General features: G+C 38.2%; 1 protein-coding gene across 47 annotated transcripts in view; it reads left to right on the top strand.

Annotated features, from left to right (window-relative positions):
- NRXN3 (neurexin 3) overlaps positions 1 to 21,362 on the top strand; it is a 1,719,470-nt gene that overhangs the window by 231,431 nt on the left and 1,466,677 nt on the right. For 2 of the 47 annotated variants that reach the window (XM_073997987.1, XM_073997988.1), the window contains exon 1: positions 14,524 to 14,683. The exons of the other annotated variants lie outside the window; for them this stretch is intronic. The gene's annotated coding sequence lies outside the window, so the exon portion shown is untranslated. Of the gene's footprint in view, positions 1 to 14,523; positions 14,684 to 21,362 lie in introns of those variants that run through there. 47 annotated transcript variants of the gene reach the window in all.

Consider the following 21,362-nt stretch of genomic DNA (forward strand, 5'->3'; position numbering starts at 1 on the left):
CAGTGATATTTTTTTCTGTATTATGTATTGTGTCATTTGCAGTACAATGGTGCCGTTGAGTAGTTGTGTCAAAGATTGTATAGACCACAAAGTCTAAAATATTTACTATCAGGTTTGCTGCCTCCTGATTTAGAAGATTTAGACTAGGAATTCAAGTAGACAGGAAACCAGTGTTACAAGGTCTAGACCTTACTTCTTGGGACACCCCACTCATTCCAAGTGGGACTTTAGCTGTTCGCTCCAACTTTTTGCATCTCTGCCTTTACCTTATTAGTAAGGAGAAAGTCAAGATAGGGAAAACACTCTCTAATCTGCCATTGGCCTTCACATTAGCTATATTGCTGTATTGACAACAAGCGTTTCTTCCTAGTCTCACTTCTCTCTACAATCCTAAGCATTTTTGTAGGGGGTAACAATATATCATGTTAAACACTTCCATGTACATCTATTGCTTGAAAGAAAATTATTTCATTGCTGGTTAAATGCATATTTTAGAAAATCTTTTTAAAAGTGTTGTTATTATTTTTAAGTTCCACGGTACATGTGCAAGATGTGCAGGTTTGTTACATAGGTAAATATGTGCCATGGTGGTTTGCTGCACCTATCAACCCATTACTAGATATTAAGCCCAGCATGCATTAGATCTTTTCCCTAATGCTCTCCCCACCTCCATTCCCCGACAGGCCGCAGTGAGTGTTGTTACCCTCCCTGTGTCCATGTTTTCTCATTCTTCAGCTCCCACTTAAAAGTGAAAACATGTGGTGTTGGTTTTCTATTCTTGCATTAGTTTGCTGAGGATAATGACTTCCAGCTTCATCCATGCCCCTGCAAAGGACATGATCTCATTCCTTTTTATGACTCCATAGTATTCTGTGGTGTATATGTACCACTGTTCTAATGATCTTGTCACTGTTCCTCTGCATGTACACAGGAGTGCAGAAGTTGACCACACATCTGGATTAGCTGAGGGCTCAAGAAAGTCTGAGAAGCTTTGATGGGAAGAGTAGGAGGTATGAGCTCATGAAAAGCAACAGTGTTTACTAAGAAGGTCAATTCTTCAAGTATGAAGGTGTATCTAAAAGTTCCTTCATGACCTTCTTTGTGGTAGGTGTGGCCATGTGCTCATGGGGTACTAAGTGGGGGCTTCAATAGATTTTTTAAGAATTGGATAACCATATCTCTCTAAGGACAGACCGTTTCCCACAGAGAACACTCACTCAAGCCTGTTTGGTTGTTTATTTTTATGACAGTTTTGGAACTGTAGCATATCTCGATGGGACATGCTAACCTTCTCTTTGTGTGGTCTGGAATGAGCTTTTATGTACTCAGCAAGGAGCTATATAAAGGATTGCTGTAACTAGTCAGGGCTCCATGAGAGACTGGCAGGAACACCTAAAAAATTGCTAATATGTGCACACATGAACACACACATCCAATGAAGAGAAGAAAACAGAAAAGCAAAATAATTATTTTAAAAGTCATATATATTTTCTCATATAATCTCAGAATGATATAAAGAAAAATGTATTGGGTGCTAGCTTCTGTAATTCTCCTATAAAAAACTATTTTCACAACAACCAAAAATAGAGAAAAGTGCTTCTAGTATTATTTTTCACCTTCTCAGAATGGAAGGATGAGGTGTGGTTTCTCCAGCCTCAAGATATTTCATCCCTTCAAACTGTGCAAAGATTGATTCAATAAGGATGTGACAACTCCTCTGCCAAAGGAAAAAAAAAAAATCTAGGATATGAAGTAACGAAGAGAAAGGAAAAAGTGACTATAAACAAGGAGAAAAGGAGAAACCAATGAGAATGGGAAAAAGAATAAAAATATTGCAAAGAGCTACCAATGAGAAGTGTGTTGATGACAATCTTTCAAGAGAAGTTTGATCTTAGAAGAAGACTGGCTATGTCATGCTGACAAATATGTCAAGATATGCAACAGAGGTGGCTTAACCACTCATGGCTCCACTGTGGGAAGGTCAGGCATTGTTGAATATCTGTGCTCAATGAAATATGTGTTTTCCTAATTCTGCCACTCACTGTTATTGCAATGTATACACACTCCTCAAAGATCATAAGCCCTAAAAGTTGATAAGTGTTCAGAGAACAAGCTCTCACTCAGCACAGGAATTCTATCCTGTGATATTTCTTGACAGAATGGAATTGTTGAATTCTTAGATCTTGAAAGCAGTTTAAACCCTAGAGTAATGGCTAAGACTGGGGGTTACGGGGCCAGAGGGCCTAGATTTAAATTCATGCTGCCCCAGGTCCTGGCTGGTTCTTTGGTTAATTCAACCCTCTGAGCCTAAATAAGACTGTAAAATGAGGGTGATAATAGCATCTATCTTTTTGAAATGTAATGTGGATTTAGTAAGATGATATAAATCATTTAACATAGTGCTCTATACATGTAAAATGGTTAATAAATGTTGGCTATTATTGTATTTTATATATCTATCATTATTATCTCTTGTAGTCTACTCATTTTACAAATGAGGATCAGTCTGGAGAAAACAGTCATCTGCAGTGGATTGTAGCAAGAAGACCCTTAAAACTAGAGAAATCAAATAAAAATGTTTAATGCCAGGTACCTCTTAGTTGGTTGGATAAATTTTGGGTACTAGCTCCTTTTGCAGGCCCAAAGTGCTCATAACATGGGATAATAGATTTGCTGCAAGAATAACTGTGATTTCTAAAGTATGGTAAAGTGGGTAAAAGGAGGGGAGATTAAATTAGCTTTATCTTTCAGAATCCAAAAGCTGGTGATGAGTTAGAAGAAAGGAAGTTCTGATTCTCTGAGCTCTAGAGTTTTCACTAATCTACTAGAAAAGAGAATACCATTCTTCAGTGATTATATATTGTAAACAGGGGCAAGGGCCATTTTACATACAGAGAATTCAAAGGAAAAGGCCCAGCATGTGAAATAAAAAGGGAATACACGTGATTTTTTTTTTTTTTTTACTTTTTTAAAAATGAAACTTTTTATTTTGAGGTAATTGTATATTCATAAGCAGCTGTAAGAAATAATATAGCAAAATCCCAAGTACACTTTATACAGTTTCTTCTGTAGTAACATCTGGAGAAACTATTGTATAATGTAACAACCAGGTTATTGACGTTGATATCGTCAACATACAGACCATTTCCATCACCACAAGGATTCCTCCTGTTACCCTCTTATAGCCATACTCATTTCCCTCATACCTCACCCCCTACTTAAACCCTGGTAACCACTAATCTGTTCTCCATTTCTATAATTTTGTCATTTCAAGATGTTATACAAATTAAATTACATTATGCAACCTTTGGGATTAGCCTTATTAACTCAGCAAAATATATGTACCACAGTTTGTTGAACCAGTCACCTGTTAAATAATATCTGTGTTGTTTCTAGATTTGGCTATTATGAAAAAAGCTGACATAAATATTTGTGTACAGTTCTTTTTGTGTATGAATGTACATTATATCCCCACCAGCAATGTATGAGGGATCTACTTTGTCCACATCCTTGCCAGTGTGGCATTGTCACTTAGCCATTCTGACAGGTACACTGCAATATCTCCTTGTGGTTTTATAATTTGCATTTCTCTAATCACTAATGATGTTGAACATCTTTTCATGTGCTTATTTGCCATCTGTACATCCTCTTCAGTGAAATGTCTCTTCAGGTCTCCTGCTCATTTTCTAAATGAATTTTTTAAACTGTTGACTTTTGAGAATCTTTTCGTAATATAGATACTGGCCTTTTGTTAAGTATGTGTTTTGCAAATATTTTCTCCCACATGGTAGCTTGTCTTTTCATTTTCTTAACATAATCTTTCACAGAACAACAGTTTATAATTTTGATGAAGATCAATGTATTCATTTTTTCTAAAAAACTGTGCATTTGGTATCAAGTGTAAGAACTCTTCACTGAGCTCTGTATCTTGAAGATTTTCTCCTATGTTTTCTTCTAAAATGTTTATACTTTTACATTTTACTTTTAAGTCTATAATACATTTCGGGATAACATTTATATAAAGTGTGGGTCTTTGGTTGAAGTTCAGTTTTGGCCTAGACATAATTGATGTATAATTGTTCCAGGACCGTTTGTTAAAAAGGCTATATTTCCTCCATTGAATTTCTTTTGCATATTTCTCAAAAATCAGTTGAGTATATTTTTGTAGGCCTATTTATGATATCCCTATTTGTCTTTTTGCCAATACACTGAAGTATTTATTACTTTAGCTGTACAATAAGTTTTGAAATCATGTAGATTGATTCCTTCTACTTCGTTTTTCTTTTTCAATATGGCTTCAGGTATTCTAGTTTCTTTTAATTTCCATACACATTTTAAAATAATCCTGACTATCTCTACCAAAACAATCTTGCTTGGATTTTGACAGAAATTGTGTTAAATCTGTATATCAATTTGGGAGAATTAAATCTTCACTATGTTGGGGTTTCAATCCATAAACATATTGAGAGCTTCTTTGATTTTTAATAAACATTCCATAGTTTTCAGCATGCAAATTGTTTATATTTTTATATCTAAGTGCTTTATGTTTTTGAGCAATCATAAGTGGTATTTTTAATTTTGGTGGCTACCTGTCCACTGTTCATATAGAGGAATACAGTAGATTTTTGTATGTTTATCTTGTGTCCTATGACCTTGCTGAACTCACATATTGGTTCTAGGTGTGTGTGTGTATGTGTAGATTACTTGGGATTTTCTACATAGAAATTATGTCATCTGCAAATAATGACAGTTACATTTGTTTCTTCCAGAGCTGTATGTATTTTTTTTTTAATTTCCTTATTTTACTGGCTAGAACTTCCAGCACTGTGTTGAATAAAAACAGTGTGAGCAGACATTCTTACTTTGTTCTTGATCTTAAGGGCAAAGCATTCAGTCAAGCACCACAGTTAGCTGTTGGTTTTCTGTAGCTGCTCTTTATTAAGATGAAGAAGTTCACCTCTATTTTTATTCTTCTGAGAGTAGGTGTTAAATTTTGTCAGATGCTATTTATGTGTCAACTGATATAACCATGTGTTTTTTTCTTCTTTAACTGAAGAATGTGCTGGATTATATTGATAGGTTTTTGAATGTTGAAACAATTTGCATCCTTGGAGTATACCCCAGTTGGTCATGGCATATAATTCTTTGTATATATTGCTAAATTCTGTTTGCCAATATTTTGTTAAGGATTTTTGTGTCTATATTTGTAAAGGATATTGATGTGTAGTTTTCTTTTTGTACTGTTTTTGTCTCATTTTGGTATCAGGATAATAGCTTCATAAAATGAATTGCAGTATCTCCCTTTTCTCTATTTTCTGAAAGTTATTGTATAGAATTAGTTAATTAATTTAAATGTTTGGTAGAATATTCCAGGGTAACTATCTGGACCTAGAGATTTCATTTTGGGAAGTATTTTAATTATAGATTTAGTTTCCTTAATAGTTATGTAGCTATTCAAATGATCTCTTCCCTATTGAATGATTTGGGGTAGACAGTGTTTTTTTGAGGAATTGGTCCCTTTCACTTAAATTATCAAATTTATGTATGTATTATCAAATTTATGTATGTATTCCTTTATTATCCTTTTGATATCTTCAGGGGCTGTAGTGATATCCCTTCTTTTATTTCTGATATTGATAATTTGTGTCTTCTCTCTAACTTTGTCAGTCTTGCAAGAGGCTTGTTGATTTTATTGAGCTTTTCAAGGAATCATCTCTTTGTTTTATTAATTTTCTAGATTTATTTCATTTTTATTTTCATTAGTTTTTGCTTTTGTCTTTATCTTCCACTTGCTTTGGATTTATTATGTTTTTTTTTAGGTTTTTGAGATGTGGCCTTAGATTATAAATTTGACTTCTCCCCTTTTCTAATATATGAAGTTAGTGCTATAAATTTTCCTCTCAGCACTGTTTTAGTTATGTCCTATAAGTTTTGATATGTTTTATTTTTATTTAGCTTAATGCACTCTTTGGTTTTCTTGAGACTTCCTTTTTGACTTATATATTATTTAGAAATATCTTATTTAATTTACAACTGTTTACTTGTTTTTGTTGTTGTTTCATTTGGTTTAATGTTGGCTGGCAAATGCACTGCATATGATTTCAGTTATTTCGATTTTGTTGAGGTTTGTTTTGTGGTCCAGGATGTGGACCATCTTGGAAAAAAATGTGTATTCTTTTAGTGTTGAGTGGAGTGTTTGATAAATGCCAGTTATTAATAGATACTGTTAGTGGATGGTGTTATTGAGTTCTATCTCTTTGTGATTTTCTATCTAGTTGTCCTATCGACTATTGAGAGAAGGGTGTGAAATCTAAAACTCTGATTGGATTTATCTTCTTTTTCAGTTTAACAGTTTTTGCTTCACACACTTTATAGATTTGGTGTTTGGTACAGTTACATTTAGGTGGATTGACTCTTTTATCATTATATGTTAATCCTCTCTGTTTTTATGATTTTTTTTGTCCTGAAGTCTAATGTATTTGGTATTAATAGAGCCACTCTGATTTCTTTTGATTATCTTTGTGTGATATATCTTTTTCTATCATCTTATTTTCATCCTGTCTGTATCACTGTATTAGAAGTGAGTTCTTTGTAGATAGCCCAAGTTGGATCATGTTTTTAATCTATTTTGCTATTTTCTGTCTTTTATTTTACATATTTAGACCCTTTATATTTAATGTCGTCATTTATATGTAAGGGTGTAAGTCTACTATTTCATTGTTTTCTATTTGTTCTCTGTGTTTCTCTTTTCTTTTTCTGCCTTCCTGTTGGTTACTTGAAATTTTTTTAAATTTAGTATTTTGATTTATTTATGATATTTTGAATGTATTTCTTTGTATAGCTTTTTAAGTGATTGCTCTAGGTATTACGCACACATGCCACACACATTCATACAATCATAGTCTACTAGTCTCATTTTAACAGTCCATGTGAAGTGTGGAAACCTTTATATTATCCTCCCTTTATGACTCTTTACCCTCTTCTATTTATAACTTTAAATATTTTGCCTACATGTACTTAGAACCATGTCACATAGTGTTATAATTTTTATTCCAATCATCACACAGAATTCAGAAGGCTCAAAGGAGAAGAAGAGACTATTTGTCCACATTTTTGCTTACTGTGTTGTTATTCCTGATGTTTTGATTTCTCTTTTAAAAAGTCATTTTCTTTGTTTAGGGAACTTTTGTTAGCCATTATTTGAAGGTAGGTGGTCTGGCAATAACTTCTTTCAATTTTCCTTCATCTGAAAATATCTTGAGTTTTCCTAATTCCTGAAGGACATTTTCACAGATAAGAATTCTAGGTTGACAGTCATTTTCTTTCCGCATTTGAAACATGTTGTGCCACTTCCTCTGGCCTCTATGGCTTTTGATGAGAAATACACTGTCATTCAAATTCTTTTTCCATTATAGGCAAGATGTCCTTTTTCTCTGTTTCCATTTTTTTTTTTTTTTTTTTTGGTCTTCAGTTTTGGAAGCTCGTCTATGATATGTTATTGTAGTCAGCTCAGATTACCATCACAATATCATAGACGGGGGTGGCTTAAACAATAGAAATTCATTTTCTCACTGTCTGTAGGCTACGAGTCTGAGATCAGGGTGCCAGGTGGTCAAATTCTGGTCCGGGCTCTCTTTCTGGCTTTCAGATAAGAGAGTTCTCTCTCTCTTCCTCTTCCTATAAGGCTACTAATCCTATCAAATTAAGACACTACCCTTATGACCTCATTTAATCCTAATTGTCTCCTAAAAGCCCTATCTCCAAGTACAGTTACATTGGGAGTTAGGGCTTCAACATGAATTTTAGGGGTGTACAATTCAGTCCATAGCATGTGCCATCATGTGGATTTAAACATTTTATTTAACTTGCTTGCATTTTACTAATCTTCTTGAGTCATTTAGTTTGATGTCTCTTACCACAGTTGGGGAGTTTTCAGTTATTACTTCTTTAAGTACTTTTTAGCCATGCCTTCTTTGTCCTCTTCCTCTTGGACTTCATTTACAGAAATGTTACATATTTTGCTATAGTCCACAGTCCCTGTGGCTCCATTCACCTTCTTCTCTTTTCTTGCTGTTGTTTAGATTGGGTAATGTCTATCTTCCAATTAACTGGCTTTCCCCAGCCTCTGTGTCCTCCATTCTGCTGTTGTGGCCATCCACTGAGATTTTTATTTTGGATATTGTAGTTTATCAGTTATTCTGGGTTTCTTTTCCATTCTTAAAATGTCATTTTTGTTCTTATTTATAGTTTCTTTTTAGTTGTGGAGACTTTTATTTCATTGCTGAGACTATACTCTTTGAAGCACCTTGTTTGTTTGTTTGTTTGTTCGTTTGAGACAGAGTCTGACTCTGTCACCCCGGCTGGAGTGCAGTGGTGCAATTTTGACTCACTGCAACCTCTACCTCCCGGGTTCAAGTGATTCTCCTGCCTCAACCTCCCGAGTAGCTGGAATTACAGGCACATGCAACCATGCCCGGCTAATTTTTGTATTTTTAGCAGAGACGGGGTTTCACCAGGTTGCCCAGGCTGGTCTCGAACTCCTCTGCCTGCCTTGGTCCCCCAAAATGCTGGGATTACAGACATGAGCCACTGCCCCTGGCCTGAAACACTTTTAAAATGACTGTTTTAGGGCTGGGGGCAGTGACTTATGCCTGTAATCACAGCACTTTGGGACGCCGAGGCGGGCAGATCACCTGAGGTTAGGAGTTTGAGACAAGCCTGGCTAACCTGGTGAAACCCTGTCTCTACTAAAAATACAGAATTAGCCAGGCATGGTGATGCATCCCTGTAATCCTAGCTACTCAGGAGGCTGAGACAAGAGAATTGCTTGAACCTGGAGGTTGCAGTGAGCTGAGATTGCACCATTGTATTCCAGCCTGGGTGACAAGAGCAAAACTGTCTCAAAAAAAAAAAAATGTAGATAATTTCAACATTTCCATCATTTTACTGTTGGCATCTATTGATTGTCTCTTTTTATTCATTTTGAGGTCATCTCAGTTCTTGCTATGACATGTTTCCATTGAAACCTGGACATTTTGGTTATTATTTTGAGACTCTGTATCTTATTTAAACTTTCTGTTTTACTTGGCTTTGTCTGACACTTCTCTGTCAGGGAAAGGTGGTTGGAGGAGCCACCTCCTTACTACTTGATTCAGGTAAAAAGTCTAGGTTCTCTACTTGGCCAATATTGATACATGAGAGTGGGGCTTGTTACTGTAGGGCAGAGTTTGGAGGTCTGGCTTCCTATGAGGCCTCCATTGATACCTCCCTATCTAAGAGTGAAAGAAATGCCTCATTACTACTCCCCATGTGGCTTCCATTGATACTGTGATGATAATGGTGGAATTGCTTCATTATGTTGGGTGTTGGGGGAAGTCCTGGCTCTCTAGTAGGTCTCCATGGATATAATGCCAGAGGGGTTGGGGAGTGGTGATTTGTTCCTGCTGAAAAGAAATAAAAATCCAGTCTCCCCATATGGTCTCAGTTGACACCATGGAGGTGGAGGGTTTTGTTGTTGCATGGCAGAGATGAAAGTCCTGGCTCCTGGCTTGGCCTTATCTGATACCACTCAGGCTGGCAAGTTGAGAGCCTATTATAGCTTGATAAGTGTGAGGGTCTAGGTTCCTCAATTGTTCTTCACTGGACTGGGTAGATGTGGGACCACATTCTTTCTGTGATGTTTGGCTGGAGTATGGAAATTGCTTTGTGAAAGTTTTTGTCTTCCTGGTTCTTTGGCTAGAGATAGCAGGCTTTCTATGGGGCTTTTATTCACATTACCAAATCATTCAATACTTAGTCTGAGAGATGCGATACAAAACAAAAACACAGAAAACTTATTGCTGTGTCATTCTTTAGGTCTCAAGGTCCTGAATTAGTCTACATTCTCTCTATCATTTCTTATGGTTGTTTTTATATTATATATAAATATATATATAAATATATATATATAAATATATATAAATATATATATAAATATATATAAATATATATAAATATATATAAATATATATATAAATAAATATTTTATATTATATATAAAACAACCATTTACATAATAAAAATACACATAATAAAATATTTAAAAATATGTTTGTTTTATATATAATATCTAGAGTTTTTAGTTATACTTAATAGAAGGAATAGAAACAAGCATCTATACTCTATTCTCCCTGAAAAAGAAGTCTGTGCACTTCTTTTGAAAACACCAAAACATTTGATAAGTGTATAAGAAATGATGGTCAATTACAGTATAGGCTCATTTTAGAAATGCAGTGTGTCCCAGGGAGCTGTCCAGGGTACTGGACTCTCCTTAAAGCTCTCAGACTCAGTGCATGAGAATTTTCCATTTCTCTGTCTTCTATTTTCTTCTTCTGTTTTCACCTGTTTTAATACCAGCCTCTAACTATTCTGCTCTACCCTTCCATATGCAATGTCTAAGTGCTGCCCGGTGAATTCGTGGTTAGTTGGCCCTTAATAACTAGCAATGCATTGGCTATTTTTGACAGTAATTTTTATTTGCTGTCCATTCTAGATATTCCCTAGTCTGGCTGAATCCTTGGGAAATTCATGACATTGTCATAGTCTTCAGTTGCTGTGTCACTGTTACTTCTAGCCATTAAGTCGCTCTGTTTTGCAGAATGGCAGAAAAAGTCCTCTGGAAAAATGCAAGACAGCAGAGAGGCCCCTCCCTCAAGATGTTAATAGTTTCAGAGGAAAACTAGAATTAGCTACATAACTAGGGGAAATTTTCTCACATCATTTATCTATACTACATTTATTATTCTTTGTTTTTACAATCTATGGAACAGAAAATAAATAATTGACCATTTTGAATTTTGTTTTCTTTTCTTTGAGTATTTGCAGAGAAATAACTGTAAAACATTTTACTTCATTCTATTAGAAATATTGACAGGGGATGAGGCAACCATGGCAGAAAAAGGCATTTTTACCCTTTAAGAGAAATTTCTCTCAGACATAGAAAAAATACAGCAGTCTCCTATTATGAGGTGACCTTGGAGCCAAGAAGTAGTAGTTATTCCCTCCATCCATTCCATTGCTAATACAACAGGTAAAAGTCAGAAAGATTAGTTTCAAAATTTCTATAACCTCTAAGTAAAGTTTCAGCTGTCTTCTTTTATCTGATAGTGTTTTTACTGGTGGTACTTTTAAGACTTAAACCCACTTTAGGCAACTATTTTCTCTTCTTGAGCATTATGGGCATCTTTTATAGAAACTTTACCTAGCTGTCAGTCTATTAACCCCCAAGTATTTACTTTGATTCATCAGATTGCAGATATTTCTAAAAGGTATACCCCACAAAAATACATGGGCCTGAGAATCCTCAAGGGGGTTGGAATCCAGTGAGCTAGTGAAGGATCTTCAAGGTGTTTATTGAGCACTTACTTATTCCCTGAACTTTGCATGATGCTATATAGGTATTATTAAGTTAAACCTGACAATTCTCTAAGTTATGGACTTAGAATATAAATGATGATCTCTGTCTTCAAAGTGGAGATACTCTTTCCCTGTGTTTATGAAAATCATTAAATGACTGCCGGGCTGCATGTATGCAGTGAGTTGTTCTCTGATTACCAGTGATAGATTATCATGATTAATCTTCACCATTTCCCATTCTCCTCTGCAGCCTCCCCCAATTTTTATGATAAAGGCCTTCTTCATCTGTTTGTGCTGCTATCATAACATACCTGAGACTGGGTAATTTATAAACAAGGGAAATTTATTTCTCACAGTTCTGGAGGCTGAGAAGTCCAATATCAAAGTGCTGGCAGATTCAGCATCTGGTGAGGACCCTGTTCCCTGCTTCCAAGATGGTGCCTTGTTGCTAATCCTCCAGAGGCGACAAATCCTGTGTCCTCACATGGTGAAAGGTGGAAAAGCAAAAAGATTTAAGTTAGTTCCCTCCAGCCATTTTATAAGGCACTAGTGGGGACCCAAAAAGCCACCTTTTTTTTCTGGGGGAATGGAGTCTTACTCTGTTGACCAGGCTGGAGTGCAATAGCGTGATCTTGGCTCACGGCAACCTCTGTCTCCTGGGTTCAAGTGATTCTCTTGCCTCAGCCTCCTGAGTAGCTGGAATTACAGGCACCCACCACCATGCCTGTCTAATTTTTGTATTTGTAGTAGAGACAGGGTTTTGCCATATTGGCCAGGCTGGTCTTGAACTCCTGACCTCAGGTGATCTGCCCTCCTGAGCCTCCCAAAGTGCTGGGATTATAGGTGTGAGCCACCACATCTGGCCCAAAGGCCACTTTTTAATACCATCACAATGAGGATTAAATTTCAACAGTGGAAGGTGGAAAAGCAAAAAGGCCTAAGTTAGTTCCCTCCAGCCCTTTTATAAGTCACTAGTTGGGTCCCAAAAGGCCACCTTTTAATACCACCACAATGAGGATTAAATTTTAACATAAATTTTGGAAGGGACATAAACATTCAAGCCATAAGTCAAAGGCAGATATTATGCTCCTTTGCTTGCACAAATAGCCAGTCTCTGGCAATGGACCATTTTCTAACTTGTATAAAGCTAGCTGGCCCGCATGAGGATTCAATCCATAACTCATACTTAACTTCTTGATCTAACCAGCTAAACTACTCGTTATAGTTAAAAAGGCAATACACAATAGAGGGACACATTCTCTCGTTTTTCAGTTTTAATAATTTTTAATGCCTTTACTAGATCAAACTAGTAAGATACAAAGCCTGCGTTTGATTCCAGGTTTGCTGAATTCCAATGTTGTACAGCTTTAAAAAGGGAATTATTGCATGCTTTAAAATGGTGTTTCCGTCTCACTGCATGTGGTGAGTGATGAATCACTGAATGGATGATGAACTGTTCTGAATGGTGCGGTTTATTATACATTGTACATTGTGTGCTGTGCACCACTGACCTGCATAGGATCTATGCGTGTTCTTCTGAATATTGAAAAAATGAGGCAAATGGTACTTTTTATCTGCCCTGAGGATGTTATGTATATTAATAAACTAGCATCTATGAAGAAAAGGTCCACATGCAACGACCTTTTCATTTGATAGCAAGAAAAGTCTGAATTAGTGAAAAGTCAGAATAAGTGATTACTTGGAATTTTAAAAAATCACCTTCAAGAACATTCAGTAGTGAAAACAAAGATTTATTAAATGGATTGATGGATATTTTATTGAATATATAATAATTCTTAGGAAATTCATATTTATATGAATTATAAGTGAGTAGGTGCTGCCCAAGTGCTTAAAAACAGTTTGTTCTTTTAAGAATCTTCACCATTCCTTCTAAGACTTTGCAGCATTTGGTGATGTCCTTAACAAACCATTGTATATAGCAGAGGATTAAACTGGAATCACACACAAATGGTCATATACTCCAAATATGAAGATGTAAACAGTTTAGAGTCTACTCTGAGCACCTACTTAGTGTAGTAGAGCTGAGCAGTTGAAGTCATTTGTTCTAAAATCACATAGGTCTAATCCTGAAATCCCCTCTTAACCATGTGACTTCGGACAGGTTACCTAGTACTTCTAACATCACCTGTGCTCATTTCTAAAATGGAGAGAATACTGATTAGTCATATCTTATATGATTTGGGGGCTACTGAACAAGATACTGCATGAAAAGTACTATAAATCATATTTACAACATATTAAAGATCAGCTGCTTCTATTATTAATATTAACACTATTAATAAGAAGTAATTTTACAAATGATGCTCTCTCCCTGTGAGAGGTTATGGATAACAACTCAGTCTATATTTGTTAGCATCATAAGAAGACAACTCCATATATAGTATTCTGCTCCCAGATTTCTGCTTCTTGTTTAAGGTGGGAGCAAAGAAATGACAGGTTCAATCCAAAATATCTTTGAGTTGTTCAGCTAACCCTGGGATTGGGTGAAGGATTTAGGACGGCTATGTTTTGTGTCTGAAATAAGGGGATTTCAAGACTCCTGTATTTACTACAGAGTATTCCAAACCTTTGCAGCTACCTTGAAACTCTCAATCATAATCAGCCAATAGGAAGAAGGGGCCCCAGGTAACTGTTGTAGAAACACTGCTGGCTTTTGCCCTGACTTCTTTTCTGCTCACTGCAGTAGCAACTTAGCTTCAAAATGTCCTCTTTAGTCATGCATTCTGATCAAAGTACTTATTTAAAGATTGTGGCTAATGGTAGAGTAGATACCCCTGGTATTTCCCAGAGCAGAGCTCGCATTCTGGGAATCTTAGGTCCATGTGACTTCCTGAGTCAGTGATTCACACTGAGAAAAGAGATAGGTTTGGCATGACACAATCTGCAGATTCAAATAAATCCCCTGGGAGAGGATGAGGCTGCCGAGAGTCCTCTTTGCTGGCTCAAGCTCCCAGTGTATGCACAAAACACCCTGTCCCGGGCCCCAGATGTGTGCAGGTTTCTAATTGCCGGTGCTGCACTAAGATTTGAAGGGTGAGAGAGTTGCAAAATCACGAACACCGAGGGCGGTGTTAGGAAGGCAGCTTCCTGCACACTGTTGTAGGTGTTAGTGAGATTATCAATTGCTCCGGGAGAGACACAGGACTGGAGGGCTTGAGGAATGTGGTGGTCCCTCTCTTCGCTGTTTCTGCCCCCTGAGGTTGTGCTTTCTCAGGGATATGCACTCTGCACTTCCATTCCTGCAGTGAAATTAACTCGAGCTTGGCAGGTAAGTCTTTCAGCTCACCTTTAAAAAGAAAAGATATGTGAGCTGCGGTGGGGGTGGGCTGTACCCCATTTTCCTTACATTGGACATATTTTATTGGTGCAAAGTGGTATTTGGAAGCTTAAATGTGGGGCAGAGGTTTGAAGTAGACAGATGAACTCTGTGGCCCTGAGAGAAGAGAAAGGATAAACAAAAGGAAGGGAAGGAGACTCAAGCATTTTTCTCCTAATAAATCTCTCATTTTTCTTGGAAATTTTGCCTCCAGGCCAATGCCTGGCCCCAGAACAGGGTCTTTGGCATGAGTTATAGCTGTGATGTTCCCTATTTTCCGTTTTTTTTTAAGTTGTCGCTGCATGGGAGCAGGCAGACAGAAACAGTGTTGCATGTTGTCAATACAGGCTGCAGAAGTCAATAAGCAGCCAGACAGAGAGTGAAATTGGAGGAGGCAGCTATAGATTTCTTAGGTTATTTCTTGTGAGTTTTTCAGAACTTGTGTGATTCAGGCTTGTCAGATACTATTTTGAGCTGGGCTGAGACAAACACATTCCCCTAGTGCACCAGATGTTGCCTGCAGCCTCCCAATTTCTAGAGGCACCTGGGTCGGCTTTCTTGGGGACAAGGGGATATCCAAGCAAGGGTCAGGAATGAGGGAATTGGAAACTATAATGGGAAAAACGACTGTTTTACTGCTCTAGAATCTAATAGCAATCATAATGTCACCCTGGAGATAATTATTATGCTGTTAGTGATCGGCTTGAGATCAGGGACTGTGCCTTATTCAATTCACTGCTTGGATCAGAGTGAGTACTCAACAAATGTGCAATGATTAAATGTTAGTATCAAAATACACACTTTTGGGGTAAGCTCAGATAGATATTCTGGGCTCTGCTTAGGATGATAAGATGGAGTAATGAGGGAGACTAATGTTGATTGGTGGATAATTATGAAGAAATGATTTCTGTTAAATAGTAGATTAATATCTGCAAGTGGAATTATTTGATAAGGACACACAAACACAGGGTCTGTTTGCCTGCCTATCATCTGTCTACTTTCATCTCTCTCTTGTGTTTTACCTGATTCCAGAAGAATTTCAGGAAGCTTATAGGACAAGTTTAATGAAAATTAGCATCATTAGGGATAAAAATGACAAAATATATAGGCTTCATCCAGCAGTCGATCTTCTGTGGTTCTACGGTGACATGGAGTACAGATCATTGAAATGTAAGGGTTACTGTAACTTAATTTGCATTTATTTTAACCTCTTCCACCAATCTCATGCTTGATGCTGCAAACCTAGAGTAAAGTAGATGAATGTTCTGGCCCTGCCCTTGGTCCTAGTGAGGTAAAACTAGCAAAGGGCTGGTAACAGTCATGCAGGGGATTGAGTCATACATGGAGGGTTGGTTGAACATTTTGCCCTTTGGAGGTGATAAAGCAGATAATTGGATGGCTCTTCTCCATTCTGTGGGCTGGGCTGCTCTTTCATAGCTTCACAGTGCTTTGCTTACTTTTTCTTCCCCTATTTGAAACTGAATCAGGAAGATCATATTTCCCTTTCAATCCTGCTTAATAAAATATTCTATTATTTTCTCAGCTGCAAAAGTGTCCTATTATCACTGATCATTTCCTCCTCATCTCAGAGTGTTTGTCACTGGCCACAGTTTATATACAAGCTACACAGGCTGCCTGGAACTTGTACTGGCTTTATAGTGGATGCTGGGGAAGGGGCGGGGGGTTCCGGGTATCTGATGAATTCCTGCAACTGCAGGGCTGGGAGCCTGGCGGGGAGCCAAAGGGATTGTGGACAGATGCTGTGATTGTGGTCGGCCTGGCTCAGCTAATATTCCCAGACTTGGAGCTGGGGGGACACATTCACTTCATTCAACTCATACAAAAATATGGACTTAGTATCGACTATGTGTTAAGGCATGGAATTCTTGGCATACTCAGGGTGTCAAACCCGGGAGTCCATTTTCCCCAAGTAGCCGACTATGCTACCCACATAGCAGGTGCTGTTACATTGTCTTGTTTATTTCTGTTGGATGGGGAAAGAATTTTATCCTATTCACAAATGAGGAAACCGAGACTCACATATTATGCACCATGCCTAAGATTGCAGGTAGTGAGTGGATGAATAATGATCGAGACTGTTTACTTCAACCGTACTGCACATCTGTAAGAAAAGACATTCAGAAAAGACTCTTACAAGGCAGTACATGCTAAGGGCTAGAAAATTTGGTGAGAGATGACTCCCATGGAGAAGTAGAAATTAAGATGGGCTTCAAAGCATCAGCAGATGACAAAAAACCCAACCCAAACTGGCTTAAACAGTAAGGGGTTGGTTATTGGCTCATGCCGAGTTGGCTTTATCCTCAACTCAGCTACCTATTGTCCTCTGGACCCTATCCCCCAGAAGCTGAAGGATGACTGCGGGAGTTTCAGACTCCTACATAGTTCCTGGGGCCACTTTCTCTCATTAGCCTCAACTATGACTGGGGGTAGGCAGGAGATAGTTTATTTTGTATCTCTACTAAATAGCATAGGTAAGACTAATAAAGAAAACATTTTGCAAAAGGAAAATCTGAGTAGGAGAAGGGCAATGAATGGTTGGTAGCCCACTAACGTCCCATAGCAGAGGATTTAGAGAGGCAAGGGGGAACAGAACTCCTCACAGCACAAGCCCTAGTAGCAGTGGAGGGTGGGTAAGCCTGGGTTAGGAGTTATGATGTCAGTCTTCTGATGTTCCTGAGAATAGATGTTTTGGCCAGCTATGTGTTATTACCAGTGCCCTCTGACCCCAAAACCACATTGCTGCATCCTGATAGCTTCCTCCTAGACCTCAGAGGTTGGGGGTGGGGGTGTGGGAGTCTTAGTCTACTAAGGTAGAAATCAGTGAACCAGTAGGGTCAGATCATGTCAGTGGAAGTGATCCCAAGATTCCCTGTCTAGTCTGAGGCTGCATATACCCTGAACTCTAATAGCCCATTGATGTCAGCTCTTGGCTACCTGCTCCAGTGAAACTTTGGTCCTAAAAGTCAGCAGGTGCTCAGTGATAAAGCAGGGTACAAGGAGACAGAGACAGGGTCTTAGGGACTGGGATCCTGTTGAATGGCCCTAAGATGATGTGACATTTGTTGTTTCACTAACTCCTACCAACTCATGCCTAGGTTTGCTCAAAGGGCTTTTGTTTCTGGAGGCGTATCCTGAGGTCATGAGTGGGAAGCTTAGTGCTTGGCCCATCAAAACAGAGAACTCATTTGTTTTCTTTTCCAGAAAAGCAGAGAAGCATCATGGGTAATGAAAAAAAAAAGACTGCACTAGGAGGAATCAGGAGACATGAGTTTGACCTGGGGTCCACATGTACTGATTCCTGTTTGACTTTGTATAATCTTTAATTTCTGCTACTAAGTCCCCTATCAAGGTGTTTCTGTTGTTGTTGCTTTTTCTCTTCTTTCCTCAGGTAGAATTTTTATAGTCAAGCTTTGTTATTCTAGCAAAGAAACCTGGGGTTATGCTTTGGAAGGCCATTTCTTCCTGTGTTCGAACCAAATTGAATTTAGCAGGTGCAAAGGGCTACAGAAGAGACTTGGTGGTTGATAGAATTATAGCTAGGATTCAGAGGGCCATCAGGAGTCCTAGGCATTGACTCTTTGAGCCCTGTGCTGAAATCACCCCTCAAGGTTTCCTCTATCCAGGCTCTGCTCTTCTGTGTGTAACACCATGCCATGCCCAGCCACACTTGGGAATAATCTCAGATTCTGGATCTTTACCTCTCTTTTTAATTTTGCTGCTCAGCCTCTCTGTGCTGCCTTCACACATCCCATTAGTCAACAAAGTCCTATTGATTTTATATCCAAATTCCTCTTAAACCCACACTATCTTGTTCATCCCCAGTGTTTCAGTGCTATCCCTCCCCCATTGGACCCTTATAATTGCTGCCTTACTGTGCATGGGATATGAGAGGTCCTCCACAAATAGCATTTGAACAAATGCAGAATGAGATAATTACACAGGTGAAATGGCATGAAACAGGCCTGGAGTTCTCAGTATTCTACTTATATAAGATAAACATGGGTTGGTATTTCTAGAAATAATTATAGGAAAGAACTAGGTCCTTTTGTAGCCAACTCACCATGTGTCTGAAGTTACCTTATTTCCATCTCATGAAGATGTTTAACAAGTTTACGTGAAACAAACAGTTTCTACTGAGAAGACAATGCCCAAGTCTTCCCACATTCTGACGATGTGCCACACCCTCCCCTGCTTCTCTAAGGTCTCATTTTACCTTCCTCATTTTGTCAGCCTCTGGGAAACTTGATCTAAGCCTATGCAATGCTAAAAGTGCCTGCTTAACAGCTTGGAAGGGAGGAGAGGCAATTTATTTGCTCAATTGAATTACCTGTTTACACTTCTGATCTCCCAAGCATATGTCAGAACAAGAAGATAATAGAAGAAATTGTTAACATTGCATGGAACTAGGGAGTCCACATATAAGAGAAATTTATCACATGAAAATATTTGCTTTCTTTGGAGGTGAATCTCTTTCACCATCAGAATTGCCTCCCTCCTGTCATTTGCCTTGCAACAAATTTTCCTTTACAGTATCTTTACTCAGGGTGCTTTCCCTCTGAAAACAGAAACACCTAGTTGACATCTCACCACTCTGCTGCTTTGGTCGCATCCTAGTGACAGAATGACAAGCCCACTCCATAGGTGCCTCTGAAGAGCTTATTTCAGGGAGCTGCAAGACAACTATTTGCTCAGAAAATTCTCATGAGGGTGATGGTTTTCAAGCAGGAAGGAGAGGGAATTCCTGGTACACTTCCCCTCTGCATGCTGGAGAAATGAAGAAACACTTGAAGGCAAAGTCATAAGTCAGGTTGAGGATGGCTTCTGGTGGAGTGGTTTGGAGATTTCATCTCAAGTTGAGAACTGTTCCGGAACAGCTTCTACCTGACTTGTTTATTTCTCAGCTATTAATAGAACTAACAGAGTGAGGATGGTCCAGGAATCTCTCCCATAATGTCCTACTTCAGGGCTTGAAATTCTATTAGAAATTCAATTTTAATATCATGGGATAAAACATAAATGCATGAATCTCTTTGCAGAACCCCTGCCAAGGGACACCCTTCAATAAATACTTATGAAGCTGGACACTGGGCTGGTTGCTGCAAATACAAAGAAAAGCAAGTCATATCATCTCCTACCAAAGAGCTCACAACCTGGATGATGATGCCAATTCTAAGAATAACAAGAACAGGTGTAGATGGTGGTTGCTATATGCTAGGTACCATTCTATGTGCTTTACATGCTGAAGTCATTGCATTATCACAAGCCTATAAGACTCTTATCACTATTTTGTAGGTGAGGAAACTGGGACACTGGCTTGTTAAGTGTCTTGCCTGAATCACAGGATTAACATGTACAAGGCACTATGAGAGCAGAGAGAAAAGAGGCGTGGTCAGGGAGTAAGAGAGACACATGTATAGACCACTGATGTGGACTCATCATCTCCATAACTGGCCCTTTGCCCTTCCTTTGCATTCAAAATTATTCTCACTCTCTCATTCAATTTAGCTATTCCTATGAAGGGGTGAAAATCCCTAACCTCTTGATATGAATTTAGCATTCAAAGGCACCTGAGATGAGAAAGACAAAAAGTATTCAATATAATTTGGGTCTGCTTGTTGATTTTTCTCAGGTTTGGTCAAGAGGCTGAGAAGCAAGTATAATGCAATGACACACAAATAAGCAGCATATTGAAAAGGTAGATCTCAATTTCTACTATTTCCACCAGACATTATGACCCTTTTTCAGTTATGGTAGTCTTTCAGGATTATTTTGATTATAAGTGACAGGAAAACCCAACCCAAACTGCCTTAAGTCAAAGAAAATTTTAGAGGGTCCCATAAGGAGAAAGTCTGGGGGTTGCTCTGGGTCTAGGAATAGCTTGATGCAAGGTCTCGTGTAATATTGCTGGGTTTTCTGTTCTCATCTTTCAACTTAGTTCTACTCTCCTCTTGCCTCATGATCACAAGATTGATGCAGCAGCTCCAACCCTTACTTTGCTTAGCTTCTGTCTAGGGGGAGATATAAAAGTTACTTTTCTGAATTATCAGAAAGATTCCTGGGCTTTTCTATCGTTGGCCCTATTAGGTTGCCTGCCTATTTCTCGATCAGTAACTGTGCCCAGGGAAATAAATTACACTGGTTAGCTTAGGCCAATGGGTATAAGAATAAAATGAAAGTGGACAACCAGTAAGTCTCTGAGGAAATTCAGTTTATGTTGGAGACAGGTAGTGACATCTTCAATGGAAGCTTCTCAAGTGATCTATATTATAGCTCTGTTAGATGGCTATACAGAGCCATCCCTCCAGGGCTGACAGCATCTATAATACCTATGTTTCCTTATTCTCCTCCTTACCTATCAATATGTCTGCTCTATGCTCAGGAATATTCCAAAGTGGCTCAGTGGCATGAAGAATAGGAAATAATGTCTAAATGGACTATAGGACATAAGCTGGGTTTTTCAATGACCTTTAAGTTTCTTAACTCCTGAGCCAGGGTTCTTCTTCAGACCAGAGGGACCCCAAACATCTTTGGTCCTACAGATGGTGTTGGTTGGGTATCAGCATATGGAGAGATATGTGGGTGGGAGCAGCTGATGTCAGAAGGCCTGAGT

Source organism: Macaca fascicularis, chromosome 7 (genome assembly GCF_037993035.2).
Source record: "Macaca fascicularis isolate 582-1 chromosome 7, T2T-MFA8v1.1".
Lineage (NCBI taxonomy): Eukaryota > Metazoa > Chordata > Mammalia > Primates > Cercopithecidae > Macaca > Macaca fascicularis.